The following is a 15,986-nucleotide window of genomic DNA, read 5'->3' on the forward strand; positions in this document are numbered from 1 at the left end:
TTTAATGTGCTCTCTCATTTCTCACGAAAGTATTATTAATGGATTTTCTTTTAATTGATTCATATTTAAAAAGAAGAAGATATACTTTATAAATCCCTGAGGGGAAAGTCTATTTTTTCACTGTCATTTACACACAGGCCTGACATACACACAGGCACAAACAGGACCTTAACATGCATTAAATGGAGAGATGTCAGGGTGCGGTGGCTGCCCATGGACAGGCACCCCAGCCAGTTGGGGGTTCGGTGCCTTGCTTAGGGCACCTCAGCGGTGCCCCTGAGGTGAGCTAGCACCTCACCAGCTACCAGTCCACACTCCATGCTTGGTCCTGCTCTTGTTCACTTGGTAACAAGAAGTCAAAGAGACACCCAATGGCTGATAAAAGCAATCAAAACACACTCAAAACTCTAAATCAAACAGGCATGCTCCTCCCCACCCATGTGATTATGGACCACTTGTATCTGCCGTTGATCTCCCCACGCAGTAAACACCAGATTTTGTTTACCCGGTGTTGGTTTAGGCTTTTGGTAGAGTGATGTGCTGTTTCATACCAGGGTGCCAGCTGAGGTTAGATGCCCCTGTTCCCTCCCATATGGAAGGATAAGTGGTTTAACCTCGTAATAGATGGACCAGCTGACAGCCGCCCTACGGATTCAGTGTTGAGCTGCTGTTTGAGAGGTGTGGGATTAGAGAGAAAGAGCTGTACTGACAGACGAACAGACCCAGGCTGCTGGGCCGGGAGCCTCCAACAAAGTGATGAGTAGCTTAAGGTCACTTGTAGAGGTTTTGCACAAAAAGACCATGCAGCATTTCACGCCTTACCACCAACTATACTGTCAGCTATTGAGTTGTAGCAGGGGTTCTCAGGCTTTTTCACTTATGGGCCATTTGAATGAATCAGTTGCATGTTGAATATAGCAATAAGGTTGGAGCTTTTCCATCAGTCGTTTATACATATTTACATTTAAAGGGCCAGACAAACCAAACCGAAATCAAAGAGCCAGCACCAGCGGCGACTGACTGTTGCGTCGCCTTACGTCACCTTTGTCTTGGCTAAAATGTTGCACTTGACAACACTGCAAAAACTGCAGTCAACAGCCAACAAGCATGTACATTCACCAGCAGGCAGCGGAGGTCTGTATTTGTCCTTCAGAAAGGGAAACTGGAAGACTGACAGGACGGATTCAAGCCAGTTAGCACATTAACAACACCACCAGATGTCGAAACAATAAATCATATTTACAGTGCACTAGCAAACAATTACGAACCATTTTTTGCCAAAGAGCTCTATGGCTAAAAAGACAATCTGAGCTAAACTGCAAGTCACAGGGATTTCTCTCACTGATGAAATCACCGACTCTGATTGATCGTGCTGAATCAGCCGAAAAGCCTCCGACAAGGGCCGACTAGCGCCAGTGGTGCGGAACACACCACAAAAACGAGGGCAACTGACACCCAATGATGGTGGACAGTCAGCCTGGTGTGTCAGAGCACTAAGACTCGAACATTTCACAAGAAAAAAAAAAGTTTTGTCACCTTTCCTACTCTGTTTATCTTCTTGAGACCCTTTAGATTTGTTTTGTGACCCCTTCAGATGCTCCCAGCCCGCAGGTTGAGAACCACTGAGCTGCTTCATGCTATTTTACTATAACTCAAACTGAAAGGTTCAGAAAACCCCCGATTTATTCAGATTAAAGAAACTGGGGAGATAGAAGAGAGGAAGCCCGCCACAGCCTACAGGACATGTATGATCTGCAGTATCATTTATTATCATCATCTTTAATTAATGCTCATGGAACAAAATAATTCCAAGTGTAACCATAGCCTGTTTGTTTCTCCTACTCCTTAGCCATCTCATAATATGACTCATAGGATATGTGGATGACTATGCATTCCTCACTATCTTCAGTTATGTTTACTCAGGGACTCTTTAAGTTTCAAGCTATTTATTGTCATCTGTGCAACAGTTACAGAGAAGCAGTTGTTGGCGATGGAAATCTGAGGGCTCCCTTCAACAATGCTCGTTAAATATGTATATAAAGAAATCATGCAAGTAGAAAGAAAGGGGAATCTAAGATAAAGTAATGCAAAGTTAAAATATGGGGACAAAATTTAACATATAAATACAATAATCTACATTTGTGTGAGACTGTAATTATTATTATTTATTCACATAGATTCTGGAGCCTAAATGACGTTTGAGAATTACATTTCAAGAGCCAAAACATGTCATAAAATACATGAATATTGAGAGAAGTAATAGTTTTACTCGACTTAAAGGATTGCTGATTAATCGATTAACCCTTTCATATTGATCTCTTGTGTCCAGTCTGTGAAAGCTCCTGCAGCTTTAATGTGAGCCCACAGTTTCTGCAGCAGTGCACCAGGAGAGACTCACAGTGGAGAGGCTTTGTAGAGATGATGAAATATCAGTCTCATTGCACAGTTGGCTTTGCTTGCTTTGTCCACTGAGACGAATATGTGAGCTGTTCCCAGTCAACAGGTGTCCCACGGGCTAATCTCCCACTCTGCTGACTGGCTGGTGGCCAACAGTTGAGTTTCATTGACGCCTTATTTCGTCATTCCGCCCCCTCCGCTCCTGTAAGGTAACTTAAAGGTTTCCTTGTCGGGACAGTTGGGTTTCAGCACAGGGAGAGCACGACTCTCCGAGCAGGGAGGGAAACTCTGCAGCAGTAGTCCCTCATTAAAATTCCCTGTCCGTACACCCACCACGAAAACCTCCTTTAGTGGGTGGCACCGGCGTCCTGCGCGCCTCTTTAATTGCGCACCACGCATTAACGAGCGATCACGGTTTCATCGGCAGTGACCGCGCAGGATCACGCTGCCTTGAGGCGGAGAGAGTTGGCTTCATGTCCCGCGATCTACGGCGTCAAGGCTGAGAGAGAGTAAACGAGGTGGGCGCAGAGTCCCAGAGGTCCAGCAAAGGGTGGCGCCCTACGCATCTCATCCGGCGGCTGGACACGCTGTGCGGCGACCCACAGCGACACGGTCTGCTCCTGCAGCGGGCTTCACTTGGCTTCTGGCTGCTGCTCATGATTGTGACATTTCTCCGTGGGGACTGGGCAACATGTGCGCCTGGATGGTGTGAAGTGTGACACAGCGGCTTTGGGGGTTTCATTGCTCTCGGATACGCCAAGTACCCGACGTTACGGCGCACCTTGTGTATAATAGGTGAGTACATCAGTTTATGTCTCTACTTAAGATCAGACAGCTCAGCCTCTGCTCTGCAGCCTGGTGTGTGTGTTATTGGCTGCTTGTACAACACCTTTACGTACTGATTGTGTTGTGCATCTTATTTGCTGAAATCCTAGATGAAGGTTTCCAGACAGTTATGAGCAGCAGTGACAGGAGCATCAAATCACTGTCAGTGCTGCATCCAATCCAATCCAATCACTGCAACATATATGGTGTCTTAATGGTTTTCATTTAATGCATTGCATGATATAGAAGTTGAGCTGCTGCTGGTGAGATCTCTGGTACCTCCCCGGAGCATCCTAATTTCACTGACATGGATGAAATGACATTTTTTGTTTGATGGATTCATGCTCAACTCTCTTGGCAATCCTTTAGAAAAGGAGTATCATGGTCAATTAAGAAAATGTGCCTTGAAGTGTTTCATTAGTCTTTGGGTAGCACTTAATCCTGCCAAAGATTCCTTGCAGTAACTGGTAGCAGACCCAGCTTATTTACAACACTGGTAGTCTTGTTTACTCCAAAACCAAGGAGCTGAAAGTTTTTGGAGAGCCATCAATCTTGCAACTTGAGGATGTCTGCCCCGAGTGCCCTTCAAGTGGTTTATTTCTCTGGCAACATGGCAGCAACAAAGCAGATAATAGGAGAAACTCTCTTAAAACGTTGAGACCACCATGAACAAGCCGGCATCACCAAATACCCCCATTGGAGTTTGGATCGCCAGCTTTGTTTTCAAGCTCAGTGGGATCGTATAGAGCATAGAGTAAAGTGTGTACTAATTGAACCTGCCAGCCACTCTCTCCATTGTGCCAGGAATGTTTGGTTGCCTGTTCTCCACAGAAACCCCCCATTCCTTTGTTCCGGGGGACAATCCTCCAGTGCCATGTGTGTGCAGGGGTGGGGGGAGGGAGAGGGGTCAGCCGGGGGGATTGACATCTGTAGCTGACAGCTTCCTCGGGGCAAACTGACATGCTGTGATACCATGAATGGGTATTAGGGAACATATGAGCAGCACTTAACAGTAATGAGGACATTTATTCCTTGGGCACGATGCTCGGGGAACAGTCGGATGGCATGCAGTGCTGCAAACTGTGTCAACATTTATGTAGTGTAACTTGATACATAAAGACGATTTGTGTCATAGATTGCAGGTAATGCTTCATGAAAACATGGGCATTGTTCACCATCTTGATATGGTAGAATTTTTTTATTTACTAAACACAAAGCACAGTCCTGATTGTGGTGTCAGAGGTAAAGTTAATGGATTTCAAAGTTGTAAGAATTGACCCTTTGCTGAGTCCCACCCTTGAACACAGACTGACCAATCATAGCGTAGCAATGGCCAACTCCGATATAGGGTCCGACAACTTTTCGATGGTGCTCCAAAGATTCTCATTCAATTCATTTTCAGGCTGGTTTTGTGGATTTCGAGCTCGTCACAGTTAAAAGTTATACCTGGGGGACGTTTAACTGTAATACTGTTGGAATGTTATAGGCTAAGTTATATGCTGTTACTACGTTGGCACCTCCACGCAATGCTAGCTACTGAAGGTACGCTCAGTGTACACGCATGCTGCTTTTTCTGCGTGTGAATAAAGACCTCCCCTGCTTTACAGGAACAGAGTTGCTCCCACCATCATTGGTTGCCTTCTAATGTCATAGTCTTCTATCTCGATTGCTAGTGGGTGTCTTCTGCAAACGCATATTGCAGACTAGGGCTGGGCAATGTGAAGATATATTGTTATTGAGATATGAGACTATATATCGTCTTAGACTTTGGATATCGTATCGTCATATGGAATAAATGGCATAAATGTAGCAACTTACAGGACTTTTCTATTTGTTTTAACACTTGCCTCAACCCACTTAGTTCTTATATCCACATTATTGATTATTATTGATCAGAAATCTCATTGTCTTAATATTTTCTTAAACAAAACAAAACAAAAGTCATCCCTACAACTTTGTCGCAATCAGAGGGTATTTGGTCAGAAATATTGTTGTGTTTGATTCTGTCTCCCAGTCCTAGCATCAGTGAAGTGCTTTTGAGGAGATTTAAAAATTTTGAAATATGTATTGTATAGCAACATATATCCTAAAAATATTGTGTAATTATCAGGACATATTGCCCAACCTTATTGCAGACCCTTCTGTCTGCTTCTCTCTGAAATCACTTTTCTTTTTTTTTCCTTTTTTTTTCCTTTTTTTTTTCCCAATTTTCCAAAAGTTATATTATGTTTCTTCAGGGAGTGCAGTTAGTGACAGTGGGCTCTCTGCTAGTTCTGACAGCTTGATGGACCATCACAAAGGGGCAGAGCTTAGTGAGTTGTCAGTTCATCCTCTGTGGAACACGATTGTTTTTACCAAATTTCATCGCAGCCTATCATGTAGACTAGTTGTGAAGACATTTTATGTAAAACCACAGTTGTAAACCTCATGGTAGCACCAAAGGAAAAGTCCAAGATATCCAAATTAAGTAGGGTTCATCCTCTGGGGACTTTGATTGTCTGCACAAAATTTGAGAAAAATCCATTTAATATTTGCTGAGATATTTGTGGCAGACCTGACATGCTGTTAGCATAAAACGCCAAAGATTTTCTGGTTCTCAGCTTTTCAAATGTGAGAATTAGCTGCTTTGTATCATTTCAAATTGAAAATATTGTAGGCTTTTGTATGTTAATTTTAGAAAAACAAGGAATTTGAAGATGTCACATTGGCTCTTAGAATTTGTGATGGGTATTTTTCAATGTTTCCTTACACTTTATAGACTTAATTAGTTAATGAATTGAAAAAACACTCCCAATGGGCTTCACAGTCCTTGATGATTTGAACCTTGATTTGATTATGGAAAACTCCCAAAAAACATCATGAAAGTTTCCAGTAAAGACTGGATGTCATTTTATTTAGAGGATATTGCCAAAAGGTTGTCACTGACAAATCCTGACAATTCTTTCTGATGCTGTCCTGTATGATGGAGGCCAAAGTGTGTGTCACTTACTGTATATCAACACCTTCCTATTCAGTGTGATATCTTCTGTCAACATGTGGAAGAATTTTTAAGAGGCAGCGAGTGAACAATCTCCACAGCTGCTCTCTTATCAGCAAAGTCAGGAAAAGTCTACATTAACACTGAAAAACACCCGGAAACTATCAGCTTTCCCATCCAAAGACACAGACCTCCCTTAAACAAACGTATCAGGGAGCTCCAGGAAAAGGGAAAATCTGGTTTCTGACTCTTGCAGCAGAAACTCCAAGCCGATGGGAAACTGTTGGGGAATGTGGCTATGTCAGTGTGAGCGGGTTTCATGCTTGTGAGTAAGCGTCCCCTCATGACTGGTAGAGAGTGGTACACCATGAGGTGGAATGCAGCCCCCACGGGCCCCTCATGCTGCAGAGTATGTGCTCAGGATGGACTTCGCACCTTCCTCCAGCCTGACAAAACAACAAGTGGCCAAAACAGGAATTTCACCAAAGCAAAGGGAGGAAAAAGCCTGTGCGGATTTTTTTCCTGTGTTTAAGAATCTAAATGCCAAGCAGTATTAACAAAGGCCCTCAGCCGTTTTCCAAATGACTTTCATTTAAGCTGAGAGGGGGGGCTCGTACACAGGAACCACAGGGGAGGTGCCACGCTGAAAAGCAAGCGAAAGCTGCTGTATTCACCCAAGGAGATAAATAAATTCTTCCCCCTCAGCCACTTATGATTGTATCAGCTAAAGAGCATTCCCATAGGACCAGAGGGAGCCTGGGCTGGTCAGACAGAAAAAACCTCTCTTTCAAAGCTTGAAAGCCATTATACTGTATACAGTAGAGTCAGACAGAGGGGTGGATCCGAGTCACATGACTTGGTCAGATTTAAATCACAATTTTGATGACTTTAGACTCAACAAAATCAGAAGATGTGCAGCTCGACTTGAACTTTAAAACCAATGACTTGTTACTTCAATTTGACTTGAACCTTTTGACTTGAAAACACTTGATACCGTCCCCCAAGACCAAAGATTAAAGAGTATGTTATTTAGAAGTGTTCCACAAAGTTGAAAGTTGAAAGTAAATGTTCGATTAATGGTAATAAATATTTTATAACTGCATGTCAATTTTTTGCTTTCATGTAATTTTTAATATGGTATTAGGTTGTAACCGTCGCTGTCCATGTAGAGAGGTGTAGATTAATTAGAAAAGTTTTAGCATTAGTCAGGTAAAACAGTATTTTAGTAGTTTCAGGGGATCAACTGGTGCTGCAACAAGTCTTTGACCAAATTATTTTGTAATATAAAGCTTCAAACTGCCATCAACATGTTGTTTAAACACTCTGAGTAATAAAATACAACATAGCTCATTTTAGCATGTATGCTGTTTCCACATGACCACTTAAAGCTCGAATATACTGAAGTCAAAAGAACACCTTCCCAACTCGTTAATGGGACCATTCGGGGGTTACATGAATTCACCAATAAATCTCCAGAACCACTTTGTTTGAACCAGTCTGACCGATCAAGTTGCAGGAGAGAAAAATTAAGAACAAAAGTTCCTTTACCGAGCACCAGTTGGAAAAAAGTGGTACCAAAGAATTTCGTTCGCATTCAGAAACTACACAGTGGTCAACAAAAAATGAATTGTGGTATGCAAAAAGTCCAAGTCAGAAATTACAGATGGAGACACAGCAACTTCCTACAAAGTTGTTTAAACAAATAAATACAAATTTTGCAAAGCATATATGATTTTTGTAAATTTAATATGTTATTGCTCTGTTGCTAAAATTGCATTTCATTTGGTGTAGTCTGACTGACACGACGTAGACTGTGGCTATAAGCGAAGAGATACAAGAGAGATACAAACAAGCCAGAGCATTTTTCCCCTATAGCTGAACGATAATGTTTGCTTCCAGACCTTTCTATATCACTGACACAGCGCTGTGGAGATAGGTCTGGCTATCTGAGACTACATTTGGTGAGGAGCGCATTGCGACTTAAGGACTAATAACTTGAGACTGGACTTGAGATTTAATTGTGACTTTTAAAACAATGACTTCATCCCACCTCTGGTATCAGAGCAGGCTTTGTTGGCCCACTGGGGGTATCAGAGTTAATAATATACCATGTGGCACCTCAGGTAAACAAAAGACCTCAGTAGCAGTGACCCCACCTGCTCTGACCAATCACAGGAAGCAGATAGTCGGTAATGAATAACTAACCATTATGATGATGAAAGGGGGCGATGGGCACGGTGAGATAAGAGTGTGGTGACCGTCCGAGCATGAGGTGTTTACAAGGGGAATTCCTCACATTCCTCAGCTGCAGCCATGCCACTCCAATCTGCACCTCCACCCACTGATGGTCACCCTCTGTGCCAAGAGGGACCCAAGGGGCAAAAGGGCCCAATAGGTTCCTCCTCAGGAAGTAGCCGCTGTTTGTGTTATGTAAGGCGATTTCTGAGTGTTGCTTTAGAGATTTTCCAGAGTATTTGATAGAGCTAATACAGCAGGCTGAGGAACACGTGCATTAGATCCCCAGAGGGTTAAGATTCACACAAAGGCTTGATTTTAGCTTTGAGTGAAAAATTTTGAGTTGTTGTTGGTATCATTATAACAAATGTGTACTGAAGTGCTAAAAAGAGATGGCATTGGCATTTTGAGATGAGCATGTGTGATGCAACAAATGTGAAGAACATGTCTTTATAGCTGTGTGTGTTGAGCATCATCAGCCATGTGAAATGTGTCATCTTTAGCCATGCTAGCAGCCTGGCTCTCAGGATGGCAAGTCTGTCAGCTTGTCCACTACTTTGGCGGAGACTGAAAAATCTCAATGATTATTGGAGGGATTGCCATGAAATTTTGTATAGGCTTTCATGGTGCCCAGAGGATGAACCCTAATAACTTTGGTGATCCCCTGACATTTTCATTAAAGGCATTTAAGCGTGAAGGTACTAGCATGAAAACTTCTGTTGTTTCTTGCACAGCGTGAAAACTAAGTGTGGTTATAAGAATGGCCGTACGAGACTAGTTTTACATAGCGAAAAGGATTGAAAAGGTGTTATCCTCCAAGATAGGAGGCCAGTGGCAGGCTTTATAACCACAGTCTACATCCTGAGTCAGACTAGTCTTTGTGTTGCCCTTATAGAGCCAGGCCTACATTATTTTGATATGACATTACTTAATAGTCACAGACAGAGAAAAATAGGCAGACGAAAAGAACAGGCAAGCATTACACAGTTCCCCGTAGGTAGCCCACATAGTGCCCCCTGGGTAATGCAGTTTATTTAGGGCCATTGTATCGCCCAGAGAACCTGATATGGAGACGACAGACAGAAGTACCAACAGCTTGTGAGAAGTTCTGGTGCACAAGAAAAAGTCACAGTGCACTAGAGCAGTGGTTCTCAAGTGGTCCAGCCTCAGGGTCCAGATTTCTTCTCAGTCATTAGTTCAAGGTCCACGCAGTTTAATATGTTCAGGGTCATACTTACGTTTGGCCATGTTGTCGTGCTAATTTGCTGTCTCTGTCAAGTAGCTGTCAGTTGTTTACTCACTCTTCAGTAGGAAACAGCACTTCCAAATAAAAGCTCTGTGGAAATGCACTGTACTTCAAAATAAAGTGTGTTTTTTACAAACTTGACATATTTGCGAGTCAGTTGCGGTCCATTCAGAATGGACCCTCAACCCACTTTTGGACCACAACCCATCAGTTGGGAACCATTGCTCTAGAGAGTAAAATGTATAAGTGCTGTACTGCGCACTGGTGCGAACTGGCCCACTTCGAGCACTGGTACAAACATTCATGGTCCCCAGATGGTGTATCCTAATGGCTTAGTGATCCTCTGACTTTTCTTATTGTGCCACCATGAGGTTTGCATTTGTGGTCTTGAGTGAAATGTCTCAATCATCATTTTAATGTCATGAAATTTAGTACAAGCATTCTTGTCCTCCTTTGGGATGAATTGATCCAATACTGTACCGCACTACTACGAAAGCTGCACTTTGCGTTCAGTTCTAATTAGCAAACATTAGTATGCTAACAAACTAAACTAAGATGTTGAACATGGTAAACATCATACGTGCTAAATATCAGCATGTTAGCATTGTCACTGTTAGCATGCTGACGTTAGCATTAGCTAAGAGCACTGCTGTTGCTAAGTATAGCCTCACAGACCTGCTGACATGGCCTGTAGACTAGTCTTGTTTGACTGTAAACGCATATGACAAAGATTTGTTCATGAGTACTATAATCTGAAATATTTGACCTGCTTATGTCAAGCACAAGATGATCCCTCAGGGTTGCACTTAACTCCCAGTGGATTTTTCAATATTTTAATGGTTACATAGCTCACAAACCAGTCTATAAATATATGAGGAAAGGCAGAAAAGCTAGAGGACATATGTAGTCTGTTGCAGTAATATTATATTTTCAGGCAACAATTCAAACTAAATACGTGGATATATTTAAAGAGTTTAAATGCTCCGCTTAAAATGCTTAAAATAAATCCCTAGTCTCTTTTGTATAAGGAAGTCATGAGGCTGGACTTAACGCAAGTCTTTATCCCCTCACATTATGAAACACTTCAGCTTTTTTTTCTACATGCCAGACATTTATGATCACACAACAGCCATTTTCTTTCTCTAGTCTGTTTGAGGAGTGTTTGCGTCGCTTTAATCCAACTGTCTTGTCACAAAAATACTGTGCAAGGAAAGAATTAGTCTTATATTTTGTGATGTGAGAGGTGTTTAATACCCACATGTGAGAAATGAAACACAGGGACTCCTCTGTAGGCAGCCACGGGACACAGGGTTTGTGTTTAAGGATCAATCATCACATTTTTTGAATGCAGTGCAGATGACTGGGTCTAATAGGATTATAGGAAGGCCTGGTGGGAGGAGAAGAAGTCCGGGGGTGGGAGCATGTTACCCCTGCAAACTGGGTCTCGGTTAGCCCCTGGGAGGGGTCATGTGATGGAGGGGGACCAAACTAGCAGGTGTCAGGCCGATGATTATGGGGTCTAAGGCTGGGCTCACCTATGAGGATTACTCAGAGCCTCTAATGGAGGGCAAGTTATGACCCCGGCTAGCAAGGAAGCAAATCGCCCTCTCACCCAGAAAAGTGCTATTATGTCAAATATAAAAAACGAGAGAGCTTCTAGTCTTTGGTTTCCTTGGCAACTTCTCCAATCTGGATATCTGTTATTTCAGCGCTGAACTTCTTCTTACACCAAAAAGCATTTCATTTATAATTTGTGAATTCTTGTCAGTCCTACTTTGTGAATACAGCAGCTTGTATTGCTTTGTTGTTACCCAGCTCCAAAGCTTTTGAGCATGCAGTGAGTCAAAATCAAACCTTGTCTGCTGTCCAGACTCAACTGATGGAGGCTGCAGATTAAAGTGGCACCATATGCTGGGGACTGAGGAGATCCCTCCCCATGGTCCAGCCTATTATTGGGCTCTATGTCACTGTCAGCAGCTAATTGTTGTGGAGGATTGAGGTGACGGGGGGAACAACTCCCCTATCTTGTCTTAAATGCGTGGTCATCCCTTCTTCATTCTCTGCCACCTCAGTCGAAGCATTTCCTTTTCCAAATACACACCCTCTGTATTTGTAATCACCTTGCCAAAGTCAGCATTTGATTTTTGTGAGTCCAAGTTGAGGCAGCCTGAATGCCAGGAAGGGGAATCTAGAGTTCTTGAGAATATAAAACCATTGTTTTCTCTCTGTGCCCAGCCCATGCCGCATATGGCTCATTTCATGGCTGCTGGAGAGGCTGATTTATGGGCCAAAGAGCAACGGGGCTGATGTTCCTCATGTACAGGTCTTGGCACGGCGAGAGCCAAGTCCTCGGCGAGGTCGCATGAGGTAAAAGTATAGGAGATGGAAGATTCTGCAGAGTGTGCCAAAATAATCCTTGTAACAAAAGCACAGGAAAGGTGGTCTTCCTACGAACTCATTGGCTACATGACAGCTAGCATGTTGCCACAATGGTGTTACAGGATGTCTCTGATGTCTTCCTGGCCAAAGGTGTCACGGGAACTGGCATTTCATTATAATCATCACATTAAGCACCTCTGGGAGAACTCCTCAAATATGAAACTATTGACGTTTGTCATCCCCAATTAGAGAGCAGTTTATGTGGTTTTGCTCCCATTCTCCTCCTCCTCTCCCTCCTCCTCCCATCTCGCTCTCCAGTCTAAGAGATTCGTGGCCCCGAGGGGCTGGAAAGCTGTCTAGTAATCTGAGACAGCATTAATACTGAATAAGATAGAGCGAGGCATTGGCCCCGCAAATTAATTTCCATACACAGAGCGGCGTTTCAGAAAAAAACCTGCAAAATGACACAGTGGGATTTCGCCTGGTATGCGTGCATCTGTGTTTGTGGTGCTGGTAGTGGTGGTTTGTGGCAGCTACATCACCATGGAGACAGTGGCATTATCGTGTGGGGATGCTGGAGTGAGTGCAGCACTGGCAGCAGAAAGGAGCAACATGGCAACAACAGAAGCCGAGTGGACAGCCACCGGGCCGACGTCTGGCTTCATCTCAAACGAGAAACTTGGACATATTTCCTCTTTAAAGTGTCTTTTACTATGTTTCACCGCTAACTTCCACTTTCACATGGTTCTGCCCAGATCCACTGAACCACAAGATCGACATTCACACCCAGATTATCCCACATATACTGAGAGGGGTGCTGCTGCGAACGACGGGCAGCACAAGCCAAATCAAACTGCTGCTGAAGCTGCTGGAATGACTCCCCTTCGCCTCCTCCCTCCCCAAAGAGGAGAGTGTCCTTTGGGGGAAAGAGATGACTTGACGTTTTGGGTTTGTCAGAAGCTGCAAATAAATTGAACACACTGGTCGCAGCTCAGGCTGTTGGTGCTGTAAAAACACTGCAGCTCTCTGTGGTATACGATATGTCAAACATGTTGTAGTAACTGCAATGATTTTTCTCTCCCTCTCAACGCTGTAATGAGAGTTTATGCAGCTGGTGTTGTTGGATTTATTCCATGTCTTTCTTGGTTCCTTTGCACACACAGTCACACACTTAAAGGACCATGTCAGAGTGTTTGCAAATGTCACGTCTTTAAAGGTATAATCTTTTATGACATTTTGAGATTCAAGCTCATTTGCTTTCTGTTGAGAGTTACATGAGAGGATTGATACCCCTCCCATTTCTGTATGTTGATTTTTGAGCTACAGCAAAAAGGCAATTAGTTTAGCTTAGCATAAAGACTGGAAGCAGAGGGAGGCAGCTAGCCCGGCCTTGTCCAGAGTTTAAAAACAGGCCTGGCCGCTGTTCACAGAGGAGTCGTTAAAGCACAAGGCCAAAGCTTATCTTCTTTTACACTTCTGATTGTTAAATACAACAATTCGCACATTTTTGAAATTTTGTGATCCATCACAGTCTGCATTATTTTTTGTCAGTGTTACATCACAACTGAAAATGTTGGATTACTGGCTGGGCAAAAGGCCAACTACCCAAGACCCGCAGGTGGTCTGAAGGCACTGGGTTCACTATGTGGCATTTAGTGTGTGGTAGTTTATGGTATTACAAATATTTTTTTAATAAAGTGTGGACCACCAGAGCACATTATAAACTACCCAGGGGCACTGAGTTAAAAATCTAGTTATACAGCCATTATTATTTTGGCTTAAGTTGTGCTTGCTTCTCATTCCCAGATTGCCAAATACCACTTTGTCATGCCCCCAGTGTCTAACAGGGACACACAGGGCACCCTTTAGCTTATCTATGTGATGCACAGCTGAACCAAATTGTAACATGTGGTATGGCAACAAAACTGTTTGGTTAGGTTTGGAAAAAAGATCATGTTTTGAGCTCAAATAAGTGTACTTGTTACATGCTGTACTGTGACATGTACATCTTGTGACTGGTAGCAATGCACAACGACTGTGACACCTGTACTTATGTCTGTGCACAGTACCTTCTATAACATGTTATCACATGTTTTATCATGACATTAGACAATAGAAATAAGAAAAAATAAGACAGGTTACTGTCTTAAGTTTCTTTCAGCGGTAGGTCGTCTTCGCTGGTGCTTTGTTGTAGTTTGCTCTGTACAGTAAAGCGATCCATTGTCCCACTCACAGCTCTCTCCTCTCAGTTGTTATCATCCCTCACTCTGGCTGCCAATCAGGGCTTTTGATGTGTCAACACTTATAATTCCCACGTGTGAACGGTGACAAACAGGTTCCCTGCAAAGGTTCTTCAAATTAAATTATGTTAAATTCTTTAGCGAGAGTTTTCCTCTTTATTAGGTACTGGGTGCGCACAACATACTGATACAGTCAAATAAAAATTTGTTCAAACTCTTGTATAGGCCCAGTTGAGTACTGCAGTAATGAAGTGTGGACATCACAAAATCCCACGGCACACCATTTGAGAACCACTGGATTACATCACAGAAAGAGAAAATTTAAGCAAATTGAAATATGTGATTTTAATTCAATAATTTAACCTTAATTTTTACTCTGTGCTATATCAGGAGGAGGAGCGACCGTCATTTACAATGATGTTTTGTCTATTGTTGTTGTTGTTTTGTCTGTAGGTGTGAGTGTGAGTGTGAATGGTTGTCTGTCTCTATGTGTCAGCCCTGTGATAGTCTGGTGACCTGTCCAGGGTGTACCCTGCCTCTCGGGGATAGGTTCCAGTCCCCCTGCAACCCTCAAGAAGATAAGCGGTTACGAAAATGGATGGATGGATTGATGGATGTTTCGGAAGCTGAATTTAAACCGGTAAAAAGACAGAATAAGGCACTTTCATGTTAAAAAATGAAAATAATTGGTGTTTAAGCGAATGGCCCTATCCAGAGCCAGTGTTTGATTTGTCTGATTTGGGCTTCTGTAGAAACATTGGGTTGCAAAACAACGAGCTCTGTAGATGAAGACCTGCTTCCTGTGTAGATAAAAACTTTATTCTAAGGTTACGAAACACAAAAATCCTTATTTTCAGGTGATTACACAATAAAGAAAACTTACTTATTATATTCCATTTCTTCCAATATATCCCCCTAAGTCCTTCACACAGGACCTCTGTTTTTTTTAAAATGTCCAAAAGGTGCATGTGAATTGATTTTAAGGAGGTGCTGAATTTCATAAAATGAAGAGAAACTAATGAATGCCTTAACAGCAGACAATATACACCCAGAGTTTTAAAACATAGTTGCATGGTTTGCAGAATGGTTGGCTGTAAGTGATTTATAGTAAATAAGCTACAAAGTGCAGGACCAGTGGAATGGTCCTTTAAATCGTGATGCGGTGCAGAAACTGTCATCACAGCAACTCTTAAAATAATGTCAGTAAGGTTTGGCCCGCTCCTCTGCTTTCCCCTGGGCATTCGCTCCATTCTTCACTCCTCCACTAATAATAGATCCTGCTGCTCATCCCCGATGTATTGTCCCATGGCCGACATCACACAGAAGAGAGAGGCAGCAGAGTGATGGAGGGAGTGACACCTGCAAATTCTCTCCCAGCCAGCTCTGTCTCCCCGCGGGGCCAAGCATTTGACATTTAACTACGATAGCCGTAAACAGGCCACTGGAATGCCATCGACATTCATTTGTCTGGGACAGTTTTTTCACTGGGCGGGTTTTGTCTCTTTGCAACCGGGTGGTGGTTTAAACCTAGGACTGGATCCCACAATGCAGTCTGTCTAGTCTAAAGCTGTTGGCAACAATCAATAAATCATTTAATCTAGTGCTGAAATGATTTATAAAGAAAAAATACCCAGTATCTGCTGGTTCCAGCATCTCAAATGTAACAATTTGCTGCTTTTCTCTGTTG

At 42.8% G+C, this 15,986-nt stretch overlaps 1 protein-coding gene across 1 annotated transcript in view; it reads left to right on the forward strand.

The window, feature by feature from the left end:
* The first annotated feature begins 2,089 nt into the window (after positions 1-2,089).
* Positions 2,090-15,986, forward strand: part of tmem108 (transmembrane protein 108) — a 69,279-nt gene continuing 55,382 nt past the window's right edge. Inside the window, exon 1 of the mRNA XM_049565144.1 lies at positions 2,090-3,192. The gene's annotated coding sequence lies outside the window, so the exon portion shown is untranslated. The remainder of the gene's footprint in view (positions 3,193-15,986) is intronic.

Source organism: Epinephelus fuscoguttatus, linkage group LG21, assembly GCF_011397635.1.
Source record: "Epinephelus fuscoguttatus linkage group LG21, E.fuscoguttatus.final_Chr_v1".
NCBI classification, from domain to species: Eukaryota; Metazoa; Chordata; class Actinopteri; order Perciformes; family Serranidae; genus Epinephelus; species Epinephelus fuscoguttatus.